Below are 20,157 nucleotides of genomic sequence, written 5' to 3' on the forward strand. Positions count from 1 at the left end.
AAGGTTATAGTTTGATTGAATGATTCAATGCATAGAGTTTGTTTCCTTGAATGAAAGCATTAAGCTTGTCCCACTGAATGAATTAGAGTAGCTCTACTCATTGAATTGACAAGTGCAGACTTTTTAATGAATGAACCCACAAAGTTTTGTTCAGGAGAAAAGTACGTTTGGTTTGTTGCATTGAAACAATGAATACAGTTTGAGTCAATGAATCAATGGTTATTATTTGATTGAATGATTAAATGCATGCAGTTTGTTTATTTGAAAGAAAGCGTTAAGCTTGTCCCATTGAAAGAATGAGAATAACTCTACTCACTGAATTGACAATTGCAGCCTCTTTCATTAAATGAAAGTATGCAGTTTGTTTCACTGTATAAGGGAGTTAGGTTTGTTGCATTGAAACAATGAATACAGTTTGATTCAATGAATCAATGGTTATAGTTTGATTGAATGATTCAATGCATAGAGTTTGTTTCCTTGAATGAAAGCATTAAGCTTGTCCCACTGAATGAATTAGAGTAGCTCTACTCATTGAATTGACAAGTGCAGACTTTTTAATGAATGAACTCACAAAGTTTTGTTCAGGAGAAAAGTACGTTTGGTTTGTTGCATTGAAACAATGAATACAGTTTGATTCAATGAATCAATGGTTATTATTTGATTGAATGATTAAATGCATGCAGTTTGTTTATTTGAAAGAAATCGTTAAGCTTGTCCCATTGAAAGAATGAGAATAACTCTACTCACTGAATTGACAATTGCAGCCTCTTTCATTAAATGAAAGTATGCAGTTTGTTTCACTGCACAAGGGAGTTAGGTTTGTTGCATTGAAACAATGAATACAGTTTGATTCAATGAATCAATGGTTGCAGTTTGATTGAATTGTTCAATGCATGCAGTTTGTTTAATTGAAAGAAATCGTTAAGCTGGTCCCATTGAAAAAATGAGAATAACTCTATTCCCTGAATGGACAAGTGCAGCCTCTTTCATTGAATGAACGTATAAAGTTTTGTTCACGATATATGTATGTTTGGTTTGTCGCATTAAAACAAGGAATACAGTTTGATTCAATGAATCAATGGTTGAAGTTTGATTGACTGATTCAATGCATGCTGTTTGTTTATTTGAAAGAATCGTGAAGCTTGTCCCATTGAAAGAATGAGAATAACTCTATTCCCTGAATGGACAAGTGCAGCCCCTTTCATTGAATGAGCCTACAACGATTTGTGCCCGAGGAAATTATGTTTGGTTTGTTGCATTGAAACAAGGAATACAGTTTGATTCAATGAATCAATGGTTGCAGTTTGATTCAATGATTCAATGAATGCAGTTTGTTTCATTGAATGAAAGCGTTAAGCTTGTCCCACTGAATGAATCAGAGGAGCTCTACTCATTGAATTGACAAGTGCAGCATTTTTCATTGAATAAACATATGCAGTTTGTTTCACTGTACAAGGGAGGTAGGTTTGTTGCATTGATTCAATGAATAAGGTTTGATTCATTGAAGCATTGATTTCACTTTGATTCAATGATTCAATGAATGCAATTTGTTTCATTGAATGAAAGCATTAAGCTTGTCCCAATGAATGAATGAGAGTAGCTCTACTCATTGAATTGACAAGTGCAGCCTTTTTAATGAATGAACCTACAAAGTTTTGTTCAGGAGAAAAGTACGTTTGGTTTGTTGCATTGAAACAAGGAATACAGATTGATTCAATGAATCAACGGTTGAAGTTTGATTGAATGATTCAATGCATGCAGTTTGTTTATTTGAAAGAAATCGTTAATCTGGTCCCATTGAAAGAATGAGAATAACTCTATTCACTGAATGGACAAGTGCAGCCTCTTTGATAGAATGAAAGTATGCAGTTTGTTTCACTGTACAAGGGAGTTAGGTTTGTTGCATTGAAACAATGAATACAGTTTGATTCAATGAATCAATGGTTGTAGTTTGATTGAATGCATGCAGTTTGTTTATTTGAACGAAAGCGTTAAGCTTGTCCCATTGAAAGAATGAGAATAACTCTACTCAATGAATTGACAAGTGCAGCCTCTTTCATTGAATGAAAGTATGCAGTTTGGTTCACTATGTAACACAGATAGGTTTGTTCCATTGAAAGAAGGAATACGGTTTGATTAATTGAATCAATGATTGTAGATTTATTCAATGATTCAATGAATGCAGTTTCTTTCATTGAATGAAAGCCTTAGGCTGGTCCCATTGAATGAAAGAGAATAGCTCTACTCATTGAATTGACAAGTGCAGCATTTTTCATTGAATGAACATATGCAGTTTGTTTCACTGTACAAGGGAGGTAGGTTTGTTGTATTGATTCAATGAATAAGGTTTGATTCATTGAAGCAATGATTTCACTTTGATTAAATGATTCAATGAATGCAATTTGTTTCATTGAATGAAAGCATTAAGCTTGTCCCACTGAATGAATGAGAGTAGCTCTACTCATTGAATTGACAAGTGCAGCCTTTTAAATGAATGAACATACAAAGTTTTGTTCAGGAGAAAAGTACGTTTGGTTTGTTGCATTGAAACAAGGATTACAGTTTGATTCAATGAATCAATGGTTATAGTTTGATTGAATGATTAAATGCATGCAGTTTGTTTATTTGAAAGAAATCGTGAAGCTTGTCCCATTGAAAGAATGAGAATAACTCTATTCACTGAATGGACAAGTGCAGCCTCTTTGATTGAATGAAAGTATGCAGTTTGTTTCACTGTACAAGGGAGTTAGGTTTGTTGCATTGAAACAATGAATACAGTTTGATTCAATGAATCAATGGTTGTAGTTTGATTGAATGCATGCAGTTTGTTTAATTGAACGAAAGCGTTAAGATTGTCCCACTGAATGAATGAGAGTAGCTCTACTCATTGAATTGACAAGTGCAGCCTTTTTCATGAATGGACCTATAAAGTTTTGTTCACGAGAAAATTATGTTTGGTTTGTTGCATTGAACCAAGTAATATAGTTTCATTCAATGAATCAATGGTTGTAGTTTGATTGAATGATTCAATGCATGCAGTTTGTTTATTTGGAGGAAATCCTTAAGCTTGTCCCATTGAAAGAATGAGAATAACTCTACTCACTGAATTGACAAGTGTAGCCTCTTTCATTGAATGAAATTTTGCAGTTTGTTTCACTGTGTAAGGGAGTTAGTTTCGTTGCATTGAATCAAGGAATTCACTTTAATTCAATGAATCAAAGGTTATAGTTTGATTGAATGATTCAATGCATAGAGTTAGTTTCCTTGAATGAAAGCATTAAGCTTGTCCCACTGATTGAATTAGAGTAGCTCTACTCATTGAATTGACAAGTACAGACTTTTTAATGAATGAATCCACAAAGTTTTGTTCAGGAGAAAAGTACGTTTGGTTTGTTGCATTGAAATAATGAATACAGTTTGATTCAATGAATCAATGGTTGCAGTTTGATTGAATGGTTCAATGCATGCAGTTTGTTTAATTGAAAGAAATCGTTAAGCTGGTCCCATTGAAAAAATGAGAATTACTCTATTCCTTGAATGGACAAGTGCAGCCTCTTTCATTGAATGAACGTATAAAGTTTTGTTCACGATATATGTATGTTTGGTTTGTCGCATTAAAACAAGGAATACAGTTTGATTCAATGAATCAATGGTTGAAGTTTGATTGACTGATTCAAAGCATGCTGTTTGTTTATTTGAAAGAAATCGTTAAGCTTGTCCCATTGAAAGAATGAGAATAACTCTATTCCCTGAATGGACAAGTGCAGTCCCTTTCATTGAATGAGCCTACAACGATTTGTGCCCGAGGAAATTATGTTTGGTTTGTTGCATTGAAACAAGGAATACAGTTTGATTCAATGAATCAATGGTTGCAGTTTGATTGAATGATTCAATGCATGCAGTTTGTTTATTTGGAGGAAATCCTTAAGCTTGTCCCATTGAAAGAATGAGAATAACTCTACTCACTGAATTGACAAGTGTAGCCTCTTTCATTGAATAAAATTTTGCACTTTGTTTCACTGTGTAAGGGAGTTAGTTTCGTTGCATTGAATCAAGGAATTCAGTTTAATTCAATGAATCAAAGGTTATAGTTTGATTGAAAGATTCAATGCATAGAGTTTGTTTCCTTGAATGAAAGCATTAAGCTTGTCCCACTGAATGAATTAGAGTAGCTCTACTCATTGAATTGACAAGTGCAGCCTTTTTAATGAATGAACCTACTTAGTTTTGTTCAGAAGAAAAGTACGTTTGGTTTGTTGCATTGAAACAAGGAATACAGTTTGATTCAATGAATGAATGGTTATTATTTGATTGAATGATTAAATGCATGCAGTTTGTTTATTTGAAAGAAAGCGTTAAGCTTGTCCCATTGAAAGAATGAGAATAACTCTACTCACTGAATTGACAATTGCAGCATCTTTCATTAAATGAAAGTATGCAGTTTGTTTCACTGTATAAGGGAGTTAGGTTTGTTGCATTGAAACAATGAATACAGTTTGATTCAATGAATCAATGGTTATAGTTTGATTGAATGATTCAATGCATAGAGTTTGTTTCCTTGAATGAAAGCATTAAGCTTGTCCCACTGAATGAATTAGAGTAGCTCTACTCATTGAATTGACAAGTGCAGACTTTTTAATGAATGAACTCACAAAGTTTTGTTCAGGAGAAAAGAACGTTTGGTTTGTTGCATTGAAACAATGAATACAGTTTGATTCAATGAATCAATGGTTGCAGTTTGATTCAATGATTCAATGAATGCAGTTTGTTTCATTGAATGAAAGCGTTAAGCTTGTCCCACTGAATGAATGAGAGTAGCTCTACTCATTGAATTGACAAGTGCAGCATTTTTCATTGAATAAACATATGCAGTTTGTTTCACTGTACAAGGGAGGTAGGTTTGTTGCATTGATTCAATGAATAAAGTTTGATTCATTGAAGCATTGATTTCACTTTGATTCAATGATTCAATGAATGCAATTTGTTTCATTGAATGAAAGCATTAAGCTTGTCCCAATGAATGAATGAGAGTAGCTCTACTCATTGAATTGACAAGTGCAGCCTTTTTAATGAATGAACCTACAAAGTTTTGTTCAGGAGAAAAGTACGTTTGGTTTGTTGCATTGAAACAAGGAATACAGATTGATTCAATGAATCAATGGTTGAAGTTTGATTGAATGATTCAATGCATGCAGTTTGTTTATTTGAAAGAAATCGTTAATCTGGTCCCATTGAAAGAATGAAAATAACTCTATTCACTGAATGGACAAGTGCCGCCTCTTTGATAGAATGAAAGTATGCAGTTTGTTTCACTGTACAAGGGAGTTAGGTTTGTTGCATTGAAACAATGAATACAGTCTGATTCAATGAATCAATGGTTGTAGTTTGATTGAATGCATGCAGTTTGTTTACTTGAACGAAAGCGTTAAGCTTGTCTCATTGAAAGAATGAGAATAACTCTACTCAATGAATTGACAAGTGCAGCCTCTTTCATTGAATGAAAGTATGCAGTTTGGTTCACTATGTAACGGAGATAGGTTTGTTCCATTGAAAGAAGGAATACGGTTTGATTAATTGAATCAATGATTGTAGATTTATTCAATGATTCAATGAATGCAGTTTCTTTCATTGAAGGAAAGCCTTAGGCTGATCCCATTGAATGAAAGAGAATAGCTCTACTCATTGAATTGACAAGTGCAGCATTTTTCATTGAATGAACATATGCAGTTTGTTTCACTGTACAAGGGAGGTAGGTTTGTTGTATTGAAACAATGAATAAGGTTTGATTCATTGAAGCAATGATTTCACTTTGATTAAATGATTCAATGAATGCAGTTTGTTTCATTGAATGAAAGCATTAAGCTTGCCCCCCGGAATGAATGAGAGTAGCTCTACTCATTGAATTGACAAGTGCAGCCTTTTTAATGAATGAATCTACAAAGTTTTGTTCAGGAGAAAAGTACGTTTGGTTTGTTGCATTGAAACAAGGAATACAGTTTGATTCAATGAATCAATGGTTATAGTTTGATTGAATGATTAAATGCATGCAGTTTGTTTATTTGAAAGAAAGCGTTAAGCTTGTCCCATTGAAAGAATGAGAATAACTCTATTCACTGAATTGACAAGTGCAGCCTCTTTCATTGAATGAACCTACAAAGTTTTGTGCACGAGGAAAGTATGTTTGGTTTGTTGCATTGAAACAAGGAATACAGTTTGATTCAATGAAACAATGGTTATAGTTTGATTGAATGATTAAATGCATGCAGTTTGTTTATTTGAAAGAACGCGTTAAGCTTGTCCCATTGAAAGAATGAGAATAACGCTATTCACTGAATGGACAAGTGCAGCCTCTTTGATTGAATGAAAGTATGCAGTTTGTTTCACTGTACAAGGGAGTTAGGTTTGTTGCATTGAAACAATGAATACAGTTTGATTCAATGAATCAATGGTTGTAGTTTGATTGAATGCATGCAGTTTGTTTAATTGAACGAAAGCGTTAAGATTGTCCCACTGAATGAATGAGAGTAGCTCTACTCATTGAATTGACAAGTGCAGCCTTTTTCATGAATGAACCTATAAAGTTTTGTTCACGAGAAAATTATGTTTGGTTTGTTGCATTGAACCAAGTAATATAGTTTGATTCAATGAATCAATGGTTGTAGTTTGATTGAATGATTCAATGCATGTAGTTTGTTTATTTGGAGGAAATCGTTAATCATGTCCCATTGAAAAAATGAGAATAACTCTCCTCACTGAATTGACAAGTGCAGCCTCTTTCATTAAATGAAAGTATGCAGTTTGTTTCACTATGTAAGGGAGATAGGTTTGTTCCATTGAAACAAGGAATACGGTTTGATTAATTGAAGCAATGATTTCACTTTGATTCAATGATTCAATGAATGCAGTTTCTTTCATTGAATGAAAGCCTTAGACTGGTCCCATTGAATGAAAGAGAATAGCTCTACTCATTGAATTGACAAGTGCAGCATTTTTCATTGAATGAACATATGCAGTTTGTTTCACTGTACAAGGGAGGTAGGTTTGTTGCATTGATTCAATGAATAAGGTTTGATTCATTGAAGCAATGATTTCACTTTGATTTAATAATTCAATGAATGCGGTTTGTTTCATTGAATGAAAGCATTAAGCTTGTCCCACTGAATGAATGAGAGTGGCGCTACTCATTGATTTGACAAGTGCAGTCTTTTTAATGAATGAACCTACAAAGTTTTGTTCAGGAGAAACGTCCGCTTGGATTGTTGCATTGAAACAAGGAATACAGTTTGATTCAATGAATCAATGTTTATAGTTTGATTGAATGATTAAATGCATGCAGTTTGTTTATTTGAAAGAAAGCGTTAAGCTTGTCCCATTGAAAGAATGAGAATAACTCTATTCACTGAATTGACAAGTGCAGCCTCTTTCATTGAATGAAAGTATGCAGTTTGGTTCACTATGTAAGGGAGTTAGTTTCGTTTCATTGAAACAAGGAATACAGTTTGATTCGATGAATCAATGGTTGTAGTTTGATTCAATGATTCAATGAATGCAGTTTGTTTCATTGAATGAAAGCATGTAGCTTGCCCAACTTGAATGAATGAGAGTAGCTCTACTCATTGAATTGACTAGTGCAGCCTTTTTAATGAATGAACCTACAAAGTTTTGTTCAGGAGAAAAGTACGTTTGGATTGTTGCATTGAAACAAGGAATACAGTTTGATTCAATGAATCAATGGTTATAGTTTGATTGAATGATTAAATGCATGCAGTTTGTTTATTTGAAAGAAAGCGTTAAGCTTGTCCCATTGAACGAATGAGAATAACTCTATTCACTGAATGGACAAGTGCAGCCTCTTTCATTGAATGAAAGTATGCAGTTTGGTTCACTATGTAAGGGAGTTAGCTTCGTTGCATTGAAACAAGGAATACAGTATGATTCAATGAATCAATGGTTGTAGTTTGAATCAATGATTCAATGAATGCAGTTTGTTTCATTGAATGAAAGCATGTAGCTTGCCCCACTTGAATGAATGAGAGTAGCTCTACTGATTGAATTGACTAGTGTAGCCTTTTTAATGAATGAACCTACAAAGTTTTGTTCAGGAGAAAAGTACGTTTGGTTTGTTGCATTGAAACAAGGAATACAGTTTGATTCAATGAATCAATGGTTATAGTTTGATTGAATGATTAAATGCATGCAGTTTGTTTATTTGATAGAAAGCGTTAAGCTTGTCCCATTGAAAGAATGAGAATGACTCTATTCACTGAATTGACAAGTGCAGCCTCTTTCATTAAATGAAAGTATGCAGTTTGTTTCACTGTACAAGGGAGTTAGGTTTGTTGCATTGAAACAATGAATAGAGTTTGATTCAATGAATCAATGGTTGCAGTTTGATTGAATGGTTCAGTGCATGCAGTTTGTTTAATTGAACGAAAGCGTTAAGCTTGTCCCATTGAAAGAATGAGAATAACTCTACTCATTGAATTGACAAGTGCAGCATTTTTCATTGAATGAACATATGCAGTTTGTTTCACTGTACAAGGGAGGTAGGTTTGTTGCATTGATTCAATGAATAAGGTTTGATTCATTGAAGCAATGATTTCACTTTGATTCAATGATTCAATGAATGCAGTTTGTTTAGTTGAATGAAAGCGTTAAGCTTGTCACACTGAATGAATGAGAGTAGCTCTACTCATTGAATTGACAAGTGCAGCCTTTTTAATGAATGAACCTACAAAGTTTTGTTCAGGAGAAAAGTACGTTTGGTTTGTTGCATTGAAACAAGGAATACAGTTTGATTCAATGAATCAATGGTTATACTTTGATTGAATGATTAAATGCATGCAGTTTGTTTATTTGAAAGAAAGCGTTAAGCTTGTCCCATTGAAAGAATGAGAATAACTCTACTCACTAAATGGACAAGTGCAGCCTCTTTGATTGAATGAGAGTATGCCGTTTGTTTCACTGTACAAGGGAGTTAGGTTTGTTGCATTGAAACAATGAATACGGTTTGATTCAATGAACCAATGGTTGTAGTTTGATTGAATGCATGCAGTTTGTTTAATTGAACGAAAGCGTTAAGCTTGTTCCACTGAGAGTAGCTCTACTCATGCAATTGACAAGTGCAGCCTTTTTCATGAATGAACCTATAAAGTTTTGATCACGATATAAGTATGTTTGGTTTGTTGCATTGAAACAATGAATACAGTTTGATTCAATGAATCATTGGTTGTACTTTGATTAAATGATTCAATGAATGCAGTTTGTTTCATTCAATGAAAGCATAAAGCTTGTCCCATTGAAAGAATGAGAATAACTCTACTCATTGATTTGACAAGTGAAGCACTTTTCATTGAATGAATATATGCAGTTTGTTTCACTGTACAAGGGAGGTAGGTTTGTTCCATTGAAAGAAGGAATACGGTTTGATTCATTGAAGCAATGATTTCACTTTGATTCAATGATTCAATGAATGCAGTTTGTTTAATTGAATGAAAGCGTTAAGCTTCTCCCACTGAATCAATGAGAGTAGCTCTACTCATTGAATTGACAAGTGCAGTCTTTTTAATGAATGAACCTACAAAGTTTTGTTCAGGTGAAAAGTACGTTTGGTTTGTTGCATTGAAACAAGGAATACAGTTTGATTCAATGAATCAATGGTTATAGTTTGATTGAATGATTAAATGCATGCAGTTTGTTTATTTGAAAGAAAGCGTTAAGCTTGTCCCATTGAAAGAATGAGAATAACGCTATTCACTGAATGGACAAGTGCACCCTCTTTGATTGAATGAAAGTATGCAGTTTGTTTCACTGTACAAGGGAGTTAGGTTTGTTGCATTGAAACAATGAATACAGTTTGATTCAATGAATCAATGGTTGTAGTTTGATTGAATGCATGCAGTTTGTTTAATTGAACGAAAGCGTTAAGATTGTCCCACTGAATGAATGAGAGTAGGTCTACTCATTGAATTGACAAGTGCAGCCTTTTTCATGAATGAACCTATAAAGTTTTGTTCACGAGAAAATAATGTTTGGTTTGTTGCATTGAACCAAGTAATATAGTTTGATTCAATGAATCAATGGTTGTAGTTTGATTGAATGATTCAATGCATGCAGTTTGTTTATTTGGAGGAAATCGTTAATCATGTCCCATTGAAAGAATGAGAATAACTCTCCTCACTGAATTGACAAGTGCAGCATCTTTCATTAAATGAAAGTATGCAGTTTGTTTCACTGTGCAAGGGAGTTAGGTTTGTTGCATTGAAACAATGAATACAGTTTGATTCAATGAATCAATGGTTGTAGTTTGATTGAATGCATGCAGTTTGTTTAATTCAACGAAAGCGTTCAGCTTGTCCCATTGAAAGAATGAGAATAACTCTACTCACTGAATTGACAAGTGCAGCCTCTTTCATTGAATGAAAGTATGCAGTTTGGTTCACTTTGTAAGGGAGATAGGTTTGTTCCATTGAAACAAGGAATACGGTTTGATTAATTGAAGCAATAATTTCACTTTGATTCAATGATTCAATGAATGCAGTTTCTTTCATTGAATGAAAGCCTTAGGCTCGTCCCATTGAATGAAAGAGAATAGCTCTACTCATTGAATTGACAAGTGCAGCATTTTTCAGTGAATGAACAGATGCAGTTTGTTTCACTATAAAAGGGAGGTAGGTTTGTTGCATTGATTCAATGAATAAGGTTTGATTCATTGAAGCAATGATTTCACTTTGATTAAATAATTCAATGAATGCAGTTTGTTTCATTGAATGAAAGCATTAAGCTTGTCCCACTGAATGAATGAGAGTAGCGCTACTCATTGATTTGACAAGTGCAGCCTTTTAAATGAATGAACCTACAAAGTTTTGTTCAGGAGAAAAGTACGTTTGGATTGTTGCATTGAAACAAGGAATACAGTTTGATTCAATGAATCAATGGTTATAGTTTGATTGAATGATTAAATGCATGCAGTTTGTTTATTTGAAAGAAAGCGTTAAGCTTGTCCCATTGAAAGAATGAGAATAACTCTCTTCACTGAATGGACAAGTGCAGCCTCTTTCATTGAATGAAAGTATGCAGTTTGGTTCACTATGTAAGGGAGTTAGTTTCGTTGCATTGAAACAAGGAATACAGTTTGATTCAATGAATCAATGGTTGTAGTTTGATTCAATGATTCAATGAATGCAGTTTGTTTCATTGAATGAAAGCATGTAGCCTGCCCCACTTGAATGAATGAGAGTAGCTCGTATCATTGAATTGACTAGTGCAGCCTTTTTAATGAATGAACCTACAAAGTTTTGTTCAGGAGAAAAGTACGTTTGGTTTGTTGCATTGAAACAAGGAATACAGTTTGATTCAATGAATCAATGGTTATAGTTTGATTGAATGATTAAATGCATGCAGTTTGTTTATTTGAAAGAAAGCGTTAAGCTTGTCCCATTGAAAGAATGAGAATAACTCTATTCACTGAATGGACAAGTGCAGCATCTTTCATTGAGTGAACCTACAAAGTTTTGTGCACGAGGAAAGTATGTTTGGTTTGTTGCATTGAAACAAGGAATACAGTTTGATTCAATGAATCAATGGTTATAGGATGATTGAATGATTCAATGCATGCAGTTTGTTTATTTGGAGGAAATCGTTAATCATGTCCCATTGAAAGAATGAGAATAACTCTCCTCACTGAATTGACAAGTGCAGCATCTTTCATTAAATGAAAGTATGCAGTTTGTTTCACTGTGCAAGGGAGTTAGGTTTGTTGCATTGAAACAATGAATACAGTTTGATTCAATGAATCAATGGTTGTAGTTTGATTGAATGCATGCAGTTTGTTTAATTGAACGAAAGCGTTAAGCTTGTCCCATTGAAAGAATGAGAATAACTCTACGCACTGAATTGACAAGTGCAGCCTCTTTCATTGAATGAAAGTATGCAGTTTGGTTCACTTTGTAAGGGAGATAGGTTTGTTCCATTGAAACAAGGAGTACGGTTTGATTAATTGAAGCAATGATTTCACTTTGATTCAATGATTCAATGAATGCAGTTTGTTTCATTGAATGAAAGCCTTAGGATGGTCCCATTGAATGAAAGAGAATAGCTCTACTCATTGAATTGACAAGTGCAGCATTTTTCATTGAATGAACAGATGCAGTTTGTTTCACTATAAAAGGGAGGTAGGTTTGTTGCATTGATTCAATGAATAAGGTTTGATTCATTGAAGCAATGATTTCACTTTGATTCAATGATTCAATGAATGCAGTGTGTTTCCTTGAACGCAAGCGTTAAGCTTGTCCCACTGAATGAATGAGAGTAGCTCTACTCATTGATTTGACAAGTACAGACTCTTTTATTGAATGAAATTATCAGTTTGGTTCACTATGTAAGGGAGATAGGTTTGTTCCATTGAAAGAAGGAATACGGTTTGATTAATTGAAGCAACGATTTCACTTTGATTCAATGATTCAATGAATGCAGTTTGTTTCATTGAATAAAAGCGTGAAGCTTGTCCCACTGAATTAATGAAAGGAGCTCTACTCATTGAATTGACAAATGCAGCCTCTTTCATAGAATGAACCTATCAAGTTTTGTTGACGACATTAGTGAGTTTTGTTTTTTGCATTGAAACAAGGAATACAGTTTGATTCAAGAAATCAATTGTTGTAGTTTGATTGAATGATTCAATGCATGCAGTTTGTATAATTCAATGAAAGCATAAATCTTGTCGCATTGAAAGAATGAGAATAACTCTACTCACTGAATTGACAAGTGTAGCCTCTTTCATTGAATGAACGTTTGCAGTTTGTTTCACTATGTAAGGGAGTTAGTTCCGTTGCATTGAAACAAGGAATACAGTTTGATTCAATGAATCAATGGTTATAGTTTAATTGAATCATTAAATGCATGCAGTTTGTTTATTTGAAAGAAAGCGTTAAGCTTGTCCCATTGAAAGAATGAGAATAACTCTACTCACTGAATTGACAAGTGTAGCCTCTTTCATTGAATGAAAGTATGCAGTTTGTTTCACTGTACAAGGGAGTTAGGTTTGTTGCATTGAAACAATGAATAGAGTTTGATTCAATGAATCAATGGTTGCAGTTTGATTGAATGGTTCAGTGCATGCAGTTTGTTTAATTGAACGAAAGCGTTAAGCTTGTCCCATTGAAAGAATGAGAATAACTCTACTCATTGAATTGACAAGTGCAGCATTTTTCATTGAATGAACATATGCAGTTTGTTTCACTGTACAAGGGAGGTAGGTTTGTTGCATTGATTCAATGAATAAGGTTTGATTCATTGAAGCAATGATTTCACTTTGATTCAATGATTCAATGAATGCAGTTTGTTTCGTTGAATGAAAGCGTTAAGCTTGTCACACTGAATGAATGAGAGTAGCTCTACTCATTGAATTGACAAGTGCAGCCTTTTTAAATGAATGAACCTACAAAGTTTTGTTCAGGAGAAAAGTACGTTTGGTTTGTTGCATTGAAACAAGGAATACAGTTTGATTCAATGAATCAATGTTTATAGTTTGATTGAATGATTAAATGCATGCAGTTTGTTTATTTGAAAGAAAGCGTTAAGCTTGTCCCATTGAAAGAATGAGAATATCTCTACTCACTAAATGGACAAGTGCAGCCTCTTTGATTGAATGAGAGTATGTCGTTTGTTTCACTGTACAAGGGAGTTAGGTTTGTTGCATTGAAACAATGAACACAGTTTGATTCAATGAACCAATGGTTGTAGTTTGATTGAATGCATGCAGTTTGTTTAATTGAACGAAAGCGTTAAGCTTGTTCCACTGAGAGTAGCTCTACTCATGCAATTGTCAAGTGCAGCCTTTTTCATGAATGAACCTATAAAGTTTTGATCACGATATAAGTATGTTTGGTTTGTTGCATTTTAACAATGAATACAGTTTGATTGAATGAATCATTGGTTGTACTTTGATTAAATGATTCAATGAATGCAGTTTGTTTCATTCAATGAAAGCATAAAGCTTGTCCCATTGAAAGAATGAGAATAACTCTACTCATTGATTTGACAAGTGAAGCACTTTTCATTGAATGAATATATGCAGTTTGTTTCACTGTACAAGGGAGGTAGGTTTGTTCCATTGAAAGAAGGAATACGGTTTGATTCATTGAAGCAATGATTTCACTTTGATTCAATGATTCAATGAATGCAGTTTGTTTAATTGAATGAAAGCGTTAAGCTTGTCCCACTGAATCAATGAGAGTAGCTCTACTCATTGAATTGACAAGTGTAGTCTTTTTAATGAATGAACCTACAAAGTTTTGTTCAGGTGAAAAGTACGTTTGGTTTGTTGCATTGAAACAAGGAATACAGTTTGATTCAATGAATCAATGGTTATAGTTTGATTGAATGATTCAATGCATGCAATTTGTTTATTTGAAAGAAACCGTTAAGCTTCTCCCATTGAAGAATGAGAATAACTCTACTCACTGAATTGACAAGTGCAGCCTCATTGATTGAATGAAAGTATGCAGTTTGGTTCACTATGTAAGGGAGATAGGTTTGTTCCATTGAAAGAAGGAATACGGTTTGATAAATTGAAGCAATGATTTCACTTTGATTCAATGATTCAATGAATGCAGTTTGTTTCATTGAATGAAAGCATTAAGCTTGTCCCACTGAATGGATGAGAGTAGCTCTACTCATTGATTTGACAAGTGCAGCCTCTTTCATTGAATGAAATTATCAGTTTGTTTCACTCTGTAAGGGAGATAGGTTTGTTCCATTGAAAGAAGGAATACGGTTTGATTCATTGAAGCAATGATTTCACTTTGATTCAATGATTCAATGAATGCAGTGTGTTTCGTTGAAGGCAAGCGTTAAGCTTGTCCCACTGAATGAATGAGAGTAGCTCTACTCATTGATTTGACAAGTACAGACTCTTTCATTGAATGAAATTATCAGTTTGGTTCACTATGTAAGGGAGATAGGTTTGTTCCATTGAAAGAAGGAATACGGTTTGATTAATTGAAGCAATGATTTCACTTTGATTCAATGATTCAATGAATGCAGTTTGTTTCATTGAATAAAAGCGTGAAGCTTGTCCCACTGAATTAATGAAAGGAGCTCTACTCATTGAATTGACAAATGCAGCCTCTTTCATAGAATGAACCTATAAAGTTTTGTTGACGACATTAGTGAGTTTTGTTTTTTGCATTGAAACAAGGAATACAGTTTGATTCAATAAATCAATTGTTGTAGTTTGATTGAATGATTCAATGCATGCAGTTTGTATAATTCAATGAAAGCATAAATCTTGTCCCATTGAAAGAATGAGAATAACTCTCCTCACTGAATTGACAAGTGTAGCCTCTTTCATTGAATGAACGTTTGCAGTTGTTTCACTATGTAAGGGAGTTAGTTCCGTTGCACTGAAACAAGGAATACAGTTTGATTCAATGAATCAATGGTTATAGTTTGATTGAATGATTAAATGCATGCAGTTTGTTTATTTGAAAGAAAGCCTTAAGCTTGTCCCATTGAAAGAATGAGAATAACTCTACTCACTGAATTGACAAGTGTAGCCTCTTTCATTGAATGAAAGTATGCAGTTTGTTTCACTGTACAAGGGAGTTCGGTTTGTTGCATTGAAACAATGAATAAGGTTTGATTCATTGAAGCAATGATTTCACTTTGATTAAATGATTCAATGAATGCAATTTGTTTCATTGAATGAAAGCATTAAGCTTGTCCCACTGAATGAATGAGAGTAGCTCTACTCATTGAATTGACAAGTGCAGCCTTTTTAATGAATGAATCTACAAAGTTTTGTTCAGGAGAAAAGTACGTTTGGTTTGTTGCATTGAAACAAGGAATACAGTTTGATTCAATGAATCAATGGTTATAGTTTGATTGAATGATTAAATGCATGCAGTTTGTTTATTTGAAAGAAAGCGTTAAGCTTGTCCCATTGAAAGAATGAGAATAACTCTATTCACTGAGTGGACAAGTGCAGCCTCTTTCATTGAATGAACCTACAAAGTTTTGTGCACGAGGAAAGTATGTTTGGTTTGTTGCATGGAAACAAGGAATACAGTTTGATTCAATGAAACAATGGTTATAGTTTGATTGAATGATTAAATGCATGCAGTTTGTTTATTTGAAAGAAAGCGTTAAGCTTGTCCCATTGAAAGAATGAGAATAACTCTATTCACTGAATTGACAAGTGCAGCCTCTTTCATTAAATGAAAGTATGCAGTTTGTTTCACTGTACAAGGGAGTTAGGTTTGTTGCATTGAAACAATGAATACAGTTTGATTCAATGAATCAATGGTTGCAGTTTGATTGAATGGTTCAGTGCATGCAGTTTGTTTAATTGAACGAAAGCGTTAAGCTTGTCCCATTGAAAGAATGAGAATAACTCTACTCATTGAATTGACAAGTGCAGCATTTTTCATTGAATGAACATATGCAGTTTGTTTCACTGTACAAGGGAGGTAGGTTTGTTGCATTGATCAATGAATCAGGTTTGATTCATTGAAGCAATGATTTCACTTTGATTCAATGATTCAATGAATGCAGTTTGTTTCGTTGAATGAAAGCGTTAAGCTTGTCCCACTGAATGAATGAGAGTAGCTCTACTCATTGAATTGACAAGTGCAGCCTTTTTAATGAATGAACCTACAAAGTTTTGTTCAGGAGAAAAGTACGTTTGGTTTGTTGCATTGAAACAAGGAATACAGTTTGATTCAATGAATCAATGTTTATAGTTTGATTGAATGATTAAATGCATGCAGTTTGTTTATTTGAAAGAAAGCGTTAAGCTTGTCCCATTGAAAGAATGAGAATATCTCTACTCACTAAATGGACAAGTGCAGCCTCTTTGATTGAATGAGAGTATGTCGTTTGTTTCACTGTACAAGGGAGTTAGGTTTGTTGCATTGAAACAATGAACACTGTTTGATTCAATGAACCAATGGTTGTAGTTTGATTGAATGCATGCAGTTTGTTTAATTGAACGAAAGCGTTAAGCTTGTTCCACTGAGAGTAGCTCTACTCATGCAATTGACAAGTGCAGCCTTTTTCATGAATGAACCTATAAAGTTTTGATCACGATATAAGTATGTTTGGTTTGTTGCATTGAAACAATGAATACAGTTTGATTCAATGAATCATTGGTTGTACTTTGATTAAATGATTCAATGAATGCAGTTTGTTTCATTCAATGAAAGCATAAAGCTTGTCCCATTGAAAGAATGAGAATAACTCTACTCATTGATTTGGCAAGTGAAGCACTTTTCATTGAATGAATATATGCAGTTTGTTTCACTGTACAAGGGAGGTAGGTTTGTTCCATTGAAAGAAGGAATACGGTTTGATTCATTGAAGCAATGATTTCACTTTGATTCAATGATTCAATGAATGCAGTTTGTTTAATTGAATGAAAGCGTTAAGCTTGTCCCACTGAATCAATGAGAGTGCTCTACTCATTGAATTGACAAGTGCAGTCTTTTTAATGAATGAACCTATAAAGTTTTGTTCACGATAAAATTATGTTTGGTTTGTTGCATTGAACCAAGTAATATAGTTTGATTCAATGAATCAATGGTTGTAGTTTGATTGAATGATTCAATGCATGCAGTTTGTTTATTTGAAAGAAAGCGTTAAGCTTGTCCCATTGAAAGAATGAGAATAACTCTACTCATTGATTTGACAAGTGAAGCACTTTTCATTGAATGAATATATGCAGTTTGTTTCACTGTACAAGGGAGGTAGGTTTGTTCCATTGAAAGAAGGAATACGGTTTGATTCATTGAAGCAATGATTTCACTTTGATTCAATGATTCAATGAATGCAGTTTGTTTAATTGAATGAAAGCGTTAAGCTTGTCCCACTGAATCAATGAGAGTAGCTCTACTCATTGAATTGACAAGTGCAGTCTTTTTAATGAATGAACCTACAAAGTTTTGTTCAGGTGAAAAGTACGTTTGGTTTGTTGCATTGAAACAAGGAATACAGTTTGATTCAATGAATCAATGGTTATAGTTTGATTGAATGATTAAATGCATGCAGTTTATTTATTTGAAAGAAAGCGTTAAGCTTTTCCCATTGAAGAATGAGAATAACTCTACTCACTGAATTGACAAGTGCAGCCTCTTTGATTGAATGAAAGTATGCAGTTTGTTTCACTGTACAAGGGAGTTAGGTTTGTTGCATTGAAACAATGAATACAGTTTGATTCAATGAATCAATGGTTGTAGTTTGATTGAATGCATGCAGTTTGTTTAATTGAACGAAAGCGTTAAGATTGTCCCACTGAATGATTGAGAGTAGGTCTACTCATTGAATTGACAAGTGCAGCCTTTTTCATGAATGAACCTATAAAGTTTTGTTCACGATAAAATTATGTTTGGTTTGTTGCATTGAACCAAGTAATATAGTTTGATTCAATGAATCAATGGTTGTAGTTTGATTGAATGATTCAATGCATGCAGTTTGTTTATTTGAAAGAAAGCGTTAAGCTTGTCCCATTGAAAGAATGAGAATAACGCTATTCACTGAATGGACAAGTGCACCCTCTTTGATTGAATGAAAGTATGCAGTTTGTTTCACTGTACAAGGGAGGTAGGTTTGTTGCATTGAAACAATGAATACAGTTTGATTCAATGAATCAATGGTTGTAGTTTGATTGAATGCATGCAGTTTGTTTAATTGAACGAAAGCGTTAAGATTGTCCCACTGAATGAATGAGAGTAGGTCTACTCATTGAATTGACAAGTGCAGCCTTTTTCATGAATGAACCTATAAAGTTTTGTTCACGAGAAAATAATGTTTGGTTTGTTGCATTGAACCAAGTAATATAGTTTGATTCAATGAATCAATGGTTGTAGTTTGATTGAATGATTCAATGCATGCAGTTTGTTTATTTGGAGGAAATCGTTAATCATGTCCCATTGAAAGAATGAGAATAACTCTCCTCACTGAGTTGACAAGTGCAGCATCTTTCATTAAATGAAAGTATGCAGTTTGTTTCACTGTGCAAGGGAGTTAGGTTTGTTGCATTGAAACAATGAATACAGTTTGATTCAATGAATCAATGGTTGTAGTTTGATTGAATGCATGCAGTTTGTTTAATTGAACGAAAGCGTTCAGCTTGTCCCATTGAAAGAATGAGAATAACTCTACTCACTGAATTGACAAGTGCAGCCTCTTTCATTGAATGAAAGTATGCAGTTTGGTTCACTTTGTAAGGGAGATAGGTTTGTTCCATTGAAAGAAGGAATACGGTTTGATTAATTGAAGCAATAATTTCACTTTGATTCAATGATTCAATGAATGCAGTTTCTTTCATTGAATGAAAGCCTTAGGCTCGTCCCATTGAATGAAAGAGAATAGCTCTACTCATTGAATTGACAAGTGCAGCATTTTTCAGTGAATGAACAGATGCAGTTTGTTTCACTATAAAAGGGAGGTAGGTTTGTTGCATTGATTCAATGAATAAGGTTTGATTCATTGAAGCAATGATTTCACTTTGATTAAATAATTCAATGAATGCAGTTTGTTTCATTGAATGAAAGCATTAAGCTTGTCCCACTGAATGAATGAGAGTAGCGCTACTCATTGATTTGACAAGTGCAGCCTTTTAAATGAATGAACCTACAAAGTTTTGTTCAGGAGAAAAGTACGTTTGGATTGTTGCATTGAAACAAGGAATACAGTTTGATTCAATGAATCAATGGTTATAGTTTGATTGAATGATTAAATGCATGCAGTTTGTTTATTTGAAAGAAAGCGTTAAGCTTGTCCCATTGAAAGAATGAGAATAACTCTCTTCACTGAATGGACAAGTGCAGCCTCTTTCATTGAATGAAAGTATGCAGTTTGGTTCACTATGTAAGGGAGTTAGTTTCGTTGCATTGAAACAAGGAATACAGTTTGATTCAATGAATCAATGGTTGTAGTTTGATTCAATGATTCAATGAATGCAGTTTGTTTCATTGAATGAAAGCATGTAGCCTGCCCCACTTGAATGAATGAGAGTAGCTCGTATCATTGAATTGACTAGTGCAGCCTTTTTAATGAATGAACCTACAAAGTTTTGTTCAGGAGAAAAGTACGTTTGGTTTGTTGCATTGAAACAAGGAATACAGTTTGATTCAATGAATCAATGGTTATAGTTTGATT

Source organism: Chiloscyllium punctatum, chromosome 8, assembly GCF_047496795.1.
Source record: "Chiloscyllium punctatum isolate Juve2018m chromosome 8, sChiPun1.3, whole genome shotgun sequence".
In the NCBI taxonomy this organism is placed as follows: Eukaryota; Metazoa; Chordata; class Chondrichthyes; order Orectolobiformes; family Hemiscylliidae; genus Chiloscyllium; species Chiloscyllium punctatum.